This window comes from Lepus europaeus, chromosome 2 (assembly GCF_033115175.1).
Source record: "Lepus europaeus isolate LE1 chromosome 2, mLepTim1.pri, whole genome shotgun sequence".
Lineage (NCBI taxonomy): Eukaryota > Metazoa > Chordata > Mammalia > Lagomorpha > Leporidae > Lepus > Lepus europaeus.
The window spans coordinates 11,855,971-11,862,932 of NC_084828.1; the positions used below are offsets into that span (position 1 = coordinate 11,855,971).

At 55.3% G+C, this 6,962-nt stretch overlaps 1 protein-coding gene across 2 annotated transcripts in view; it reads right to left on the bottom strand.

Moving 5' to 3' along the window:
* LOC133770187 (interleukin-10 receptor subunit beta-like) overlaps positions 1-3,045 on the bottom strand; it is a 68,140-nt gene extending 65,095 nt beyond the window's left edge. The window contains exon 1 of one of the 2 annotated variants that reach the window (XM_062205985.1): positions 2,793-3,045. The gene's annotated coding sequence lies outside the window, so the exon portion shown is untranslated. The remainder of the gene's footprint in view (positions 1-2,792) is intronic. The other variant, XM_062205966.1, reaches the window with a different exon arrangement.
* Positions 3,046-6,962: the final 3,917 nt, after the last annotated feature.

Here is a 6,962-nt window from a genome sequence, read left to right on the forward strand (position 1 = left end):
CTCAGAATGACTTTAAATAGCAAATAAAAAATAAGGAGATCACGGGGAAAAGCTGTATATTTTAGTTCCTTTAGTAACTTCTCCCTGCTTCATAAATGAGTGGGCCCTGCATTCTTATTTGCTCTGGGTGCACTGTACAAATTATACAGCCAGTGCAGGCTGTAGCTCACTGCTCCGACAATGCCCAAGCTCCTCAGGGTGAATTCAAGGCCATCATCAGCTTTCTGCTTTGTCCTGGGGCTCCAGGCGACAGATCACCCCCTTTGCTGCCCCCCGCCCAGGTCTACCCTGGAGCTGGCCTTCCCACTCACGCTCACATGAACACCATCAGTTGTCAAGGCCCAGATCAAATGCATGATGATGCCTGGGGGAAAGGGCTCCTCTTGTTAGAATCTATTAGGTCACTGAGGCCTGATAGGGCCCTGAACCCCCAGGCCTGATGAAACTGGTCATAGGCAGAGAATCTAAAGGCTAGTGCAATGTTTACTGCTCTGGGAAGCCCTGTACCTGGGACATGCCAAATTGCTAGGACGATGCACTGTAAACTTCACCAGGGACGTGCACCCCCCCCCCCCCAACTTAGCAGGTCAACAAGCCACATAAGAAGGGACTCCGCCTACTGCTAGCCCCTGCTCTCTCTGGGTAGCCTCAACCCAAACACTCTCTTTACCCACCTAGTGTGTCCCTAAAATATAAAGTCCTTTCTACGTTATCTGGCTGCCTCCTTGCCTTCTGTGAACTCAAAAATCCCCAAACCTAGCCCTTCTCAAATTCCAACCCCTCCTGGACAGACAGACAGACAACTCTCAAGGGACACACTGTTTCACATTCTCCCAAGAAATAGTGTAACTGTGTCTATTCTTCCATCTGGCACAGCCTGATGCCTGGCACATGGCTAGGCAATCGACGTATGAGGAATGAGCTGGATTCAGAAACACAGATACACGGAGGAGTGTTTGGTGCAGGGGACGTCCATGTCCCGTATCAGAGAGCCTAGGGTCCAGTCCTGGCACCACTCCTGATTCAGCTTCCTGCTAATTCGCACTCCAGGAGGATCAAGTAGTTGGAGTCCCTGCCACTCATTTGGGACAATGGGATCAAATTTCCAGTTCCTGGCTTTGGCCTGGCCCAGCCCTGCCATGGCAGGCATTTGGAGAGTAAACCAGTACATGGGACATCTCTCTCTGTCCCCACGCCTCTCCCTCCCACTCTCACTCTCTGCCTTTCGAATAAATAAAATACATGGATATAAATATGATTACATAACTTATCCTTGAAATTTAAAAAAAATACAAAAAAGACAGTAACAATCACCCTTAGTTCTACCATCTAGTACCAAACAGTGCTAACATCTTGGTATATTTCTCGTTTCTTTTTCTTTTCTTTTTTTTTGACAGGCAGAGTGGACAGTGAGAGAGAGAGACAGAGAGAAAGGTCTTCCTTTGCCGTTGGTTCACCCTCCAATGGCTGCGACACTGGCACACTGCGCTGATCCGAAGCCAGGAGCCAGGTGCTTCTCCTGGTCTCCCATGGGGTGCAGGGCCCAAGCATTTGGGCCATCCTCCACTGCACTCCCGGGCCACAGCAGAGAGCTGGCCTGGAAGAGGGGCAACCGGGACAGAATCCGGTGCCCCAGCCAGGACTAGAACCTGGTGTGCCGGTGCCGCAAGGCGGAGGATTAGCCTGTTGAGCCACGGCGCCTGCCCTCTCGTTTATTTTTCAACTGTCTTTCTTGCTTTTCGTAAACATCCCTCCAATTTATTTCTTCTGCAGTTGTGTTTTTATGATTTCTTTGGTCTACAATCTCTTTTAAATCTCTTATTTTGCAATTTTCTCATTTTGGGGCTTTATTGAATTCAAATTTTTATGAAGTTGGAGGTATAAGGCAATCATAAGATTCTGTTTGAAGAGTAACACACACACACACACACACCTTTAGCAGGGCTCCTTGCACGTTCCCTTGTCCCTTTCCCTGTCTCTCTCCCCAGGGGCGGAGAGGGTCTCCAGGCCTCCGATGCCAGCCCCAGCCCTCCCTCCAGGCTCTGACGCCTCGCTCGGGCAGGTTACTTTAGGTTGTATGGAAGACAAATACTGAAACAGAAAGGAAGTGGGATACCCAGAGTTTCTCAATCAGGCCCTCGCTAGCCAAATACAGGAGTGGACAGAGCCTCCGCCTCACTCCGGCAGGTTCTGAGGGATCCGCTTGGGGTCGAATCGCGGGCGCCCAAGGTCTCCTAGCGCCCGGAGAGCATCTTTGCCGCACCTCACTCTCCCCGACCCGCCACGGGCCCCCCCGGGTCTCCAGGCTGCGTCCCCGCACCCCCTCTCCAAACTCCGGCCGCCAAGCCGAGGATCTAAGGGCGCAGGGCGCTCCGCGGCGACCGCTCCCGGGGGACAAGGCATGCTTAATCCTGGGGGTCTCCCGGGGCGCGGGCCTGACGGGGTACCCCGGTTTTGCAAGGCGGGTGGGTTTTAAGGAATGTGACGACGCCCGCCTGGAGGTGACAATGCCCGGTGACCCTCCAGGCACTCTTGGCGAGGTGGCAGGGGCAGCGGGGAGACCTGGACTCCCAGGAAGCCCCCCCCCAGCAGGACGATGAATGAACGGGGACCGCCCGCGGCGCCCCACAACAGCTAGAAGGCGGCGGGGTCTCCGAGGGTCGCGCCGGGGCCAGGGGCCCAGGACGCGGGGATGGCAGCCCCCGGACCAGAGGGGCTGCAGGGGGTTCCGGGAGCCGGCCGCGAGGGCCGGGGGCGCGCACCCCACCTCCGCCCCCGCCACGTCCCCTCACCTTGGCATGTCGCCGCCGCACGACTCCCCTCGGAGAGGCCAGCTCGGGCCGCCCGGAGCCGGGCCCTGCGGCCGCGATGCGCGCTCCCGGCGGCCTCTCCGGCCGCGGCGCGGGTCCGCGTGAGACAAAGGAGGGCGCAGCCAGATAGTGGCCGCGCACCCGGCTCCGGCGGGCAGGAAGGGAAGGACTTGCAAAGTGAGCGCGCTCGCGGAGCGCAGTCCTAGAGCTTGGCTGAGGGAAAGCGGCGACCGGCCGGGCCGGCCGAGGGGCGGGGCCGAGAGCGGCGCTGAGGGGCGGGACTCGGGGGCGGGGCCGGGAGCGGCGCTGAGGGACGAGAGCGAAGGGCGGGGCCTGGACGGCCGGGGCGGGGCCGGGGGCGGGGCCTGGAGGAGCTCCGGCCGAGAGCAGTGCTGAGGGGAGGGACTCGGGGGCGGGGCCTGGCGGAGGGAGGGCCGGGAGCGGCGCTGAGGGACGCGAACGAGGGGCGGGGCCTGGCCGGCCGGGGTGGGGCCGGGGCGGGGCGGGGAGCAGAACTGAGGGACGAGAGCGAAGGGCGGGGCCTGGACGGCCGGGGCGGGGCCGGGGGCGGGGCCTGGCGGAGCTCCGGCCGAGAGCAGCGCTGAGGGGCGGGATTCGGGGGCGGGGCCTGGCGGAGGGAGGGCCGGGAGCGAGGGGCGGGGCCTGGCCGGCCGGGGCGGGGCCGTGGCGGGGCGGGAATGCCGCCAGAGCTAATTATCTGGCGTCTGCAGCCACCTGGTGCTCCTCCTAACCAGCCCGCCGCCTCAGCGAGGCAGGTGCAAGGGAGAAGGGACAATGGATTTGGGGCCGTATTGCTTACTGTAGTGCCTGGGACTTAGACGACACTCAAACTGTGTTGAAAGAAGGGCGGAGCGAGTGAAGGGGTTCTTCACGGGCTCCCCTACGTCTCGGTTATATGAACTGCTCGGATTGTAGTTTTCCGATCCAGAAAACGGAAGCCGTGAGCCTTAAAGACTTGAAACAGCCCCAGGCTCAGGCTCAGGCTCGGTAAATGGTGCGAGTGCCGCCTCCCCCACGTCTTCCTTCGCACTCCCGCGGCTGGTCCACTCGCTGACCCGCCCACTCGCTGACCGCTGGTTTCCGAGGTTCTGGAACCCGAAAACCCTCCATGAGCCTGCTTCCCCAGGATACGCCCCCCCGTCAACGTGCAACGCTTTCCCGGGACAGTGTGTGTGTACTCTGAACGTTAAGCTTCTACACTGCGAATGGTAAAATCGTTTTGGATAAGAAGGGGAAAAAATACACTCGCCACCCAGGTTATTCTAGTGGAGCTACCCACTTTTTGTTTTCCGTTTTCTGGCCTCGGAGGAAACTGAGGACGAGGGTGGGTTTTCTTTTTAAGATTTTTTTTTTTAAATTTATTTGACAGGTAGAGTTACAGTGAGAGAGAGAGACAGAGAAAGATCTTCCTTCCGTTGGTTCACCCCCCAAATGGCCGCTCTGAAGCCAGGAGCCAGGTGCCTCCTCCTGGTCTCCCATGCGGGTGCAGGGCCCAAGCACTTGGGCCGTCCTCCACTGCCTTCCCGGGCCACAGCAGAGAGCTGGACTGGAAGAGGAGCAGCCTGGACTAGAACTGGCACCCATATGGGATGCCAGCGCCGCAGGCGGAGGATTAACCTAGTGAGCCAAGCCGCCGGCCCCAGAGGGTGTTTCTTACTTCTTGTAAACTGGGGGAAAAAAAGGGACATTCTCATCCATGAAGTCAGCTAAACATTCTCTGGTCCCCCTTTGTGGGCTAGGCACCAGGGTGCACACGGAGGAAGCCACCGCCCTAATTCCCTAATTCGCATGTTGCCCTCCGCAGGGTTCCCACCATGGGGGGAGGTGGGAAGGGAACTCACCCAGCATCCTGTGAGTTGCAAACGACATTCAGCGTTGAAAATGTTTTCAGCCACCGCACATGGGAGGAAGAGCCCATCTTCGTGCACTCCATGCACCCTTTTACATAAATATATATAAAAATAGAAATGTATCAATACCTTAAGTGTGATCAGTTGCAGCTTGGACAATGATGGGTGATTTTTCTTTTTCCTGTCCAGATGTTCTGCAAAATGAATTTTCACTTGGATAATCAGGAGGAAGATTAAAAAAAAATGCTGTTCACCCTAAGATATGAAGAGCTTCGAAGTCATCACTCCATCCCTCCCCCAACCCCAGCAACAGAAAAGCTGCACAAACTGAGAACTGGCAACTCTTCCTTGATCCCTCCCTGAGCTGAGTCACAGCGAAACTGTAGCCCCAGTAAATGGAGTGATGGGCAGGTGCGAGAACCACATTTGACTGGGACCAGCAGCCTCCAACACAACAAGAAAACTTAAAATGTAATCAACTAGTTCCTGGAGGATGAGCCTGGACTAGATTAAGAGATACAAATAAATCTTTTTGTTTAAAAAAAGAGAGAGAGAGAGAGAGAGGAGATAAAAACTCCTGAGGGCAGGTAGTGGTGGCATTGTGGTGCAGCCGGTTAAGGTACCCCCTGAGATGTCTGCATCCCAGCTCCAGTCCCGGCTGCCCCACTTCCTGTCCACCTTCCTAACGCACCTGGGAAAGCAGCAGAAGATGGCCCAGGTGCTTGGGCCCCTGCACCCACCTGGGAGACATAGATGAAGTTCTAGGCTACTGACTTCCGTCTGGGGAGTGAACCATCAGATGGAAGACCTCTCTCTCTCTCTCTCTCTCACTCTCTGTAACTCTGCCTTTCAAATGAATGAATCAATCTTTAAATATTGAGTTTTACTGAGAAACCCCATCAGGTTCTCATGATGACAACCAGAGAAAAGTCCGCTCCTGCTTGGTCAAGGGGAAGCAAACAGCTGTTCTCACATGTGCCCTGCGTGTTCAGTAACCAAAACCTGTCTTCAAGGAGAACTACTCTTCCAGAACGCGATCTGATCCCACAGAAGGGAACTTAAACAAGTAGTTCACTCTAACCTTCTTGTCTACTTATGTGTGTATATGGGAAACAAAGACTAGGAAACTTCTCTGAAGGTCACAACTCATTGATTCAGGCTCGTTAAACAAACAAACAAAAAAAATGGGCCAGCCCTGTGGTATAGTAGGCTAAGCCTCTACCTGTGGCACCAGCCTCCCATCTGGGTGCCAGTTCCTGTCCTAGCTGCTCCTCTTCTGATCCAGCTCTCTGCTTGTGGCCTGGGAAGGCAGTGGAAGGTGGCCAGAGTGCTTGGGCCTCTGCACCCACGTGGGAGATCAAGATGAAGCTCCTGGCTTTGGATTTGCCCAACTCCGGCCATTGTGGCCATTTGGGGGAGTGAACCAGCGGATGGAAAATCTCTTTTCCTATGTCTCTCCCTCCCTCTGTTAAATCTTACCTCTCAAATAAATAAATAAAAAAGCTTAAAAAAACAACAACTTGGCCGGCGCCGTGGCTCACTGGGCTAATCCTCCGCCTTGCGGCACCGGCACACCGGGTTCTAGTCCCGGTCAGGGCGCCAGATTCTGTCCCGGTTGCCCCTCTTCCAGGCCAGCTCTCTGCTGTGGCCAGGGAGTGCAGTGGAGGATGGCCCAAGTGCTTGGGCCCTGCACCCCATGGGGGACCAGGAGAAGCACCTGGCTCCTGCCATCGGAACAGCGCGGTGCGCCGGCCGCAGCGCGCTAGCCGTGGCGGCCATTGGAGGGTGAACCAACGGCAAAAGGAAGACCTTTCTCTCTGTCTCTCTCTCTCTCTCACTGTCCACTCTGCCTGTCAAAAAATAAAAATAAATAAATAAATAAAAAACAAAAAAACAAAAACAAAAACAACCTGAGATTTCATCATAAGATTATAGAATGTTCCTCTACATAATACCTTACCACACATCACCAGCACTCCAGTACAATAACAATGGATTACAATTATATTTAAGAAGGCATTTCTAGGATATCCACTAGATGAGATTGAAGCCTCTGACACAGCTGTAGCCAACATTAAACAGTCTAACCATATGTCAGATGGAACACCCCAAACTAAGGACTATGCACCTCAGCTCCTATTATCTGATCCATCAGGTTTAGCTTTCAACAAGAAATTGCAAGGCAGAGGCCAGTGTCATGGTGCAGGGACTTGAGCTGCCTCCTCTGACTCTGGCATCCCATGTCAGAGCACCGGTTCAAGTTCCAGCTGCTCACTTCCTA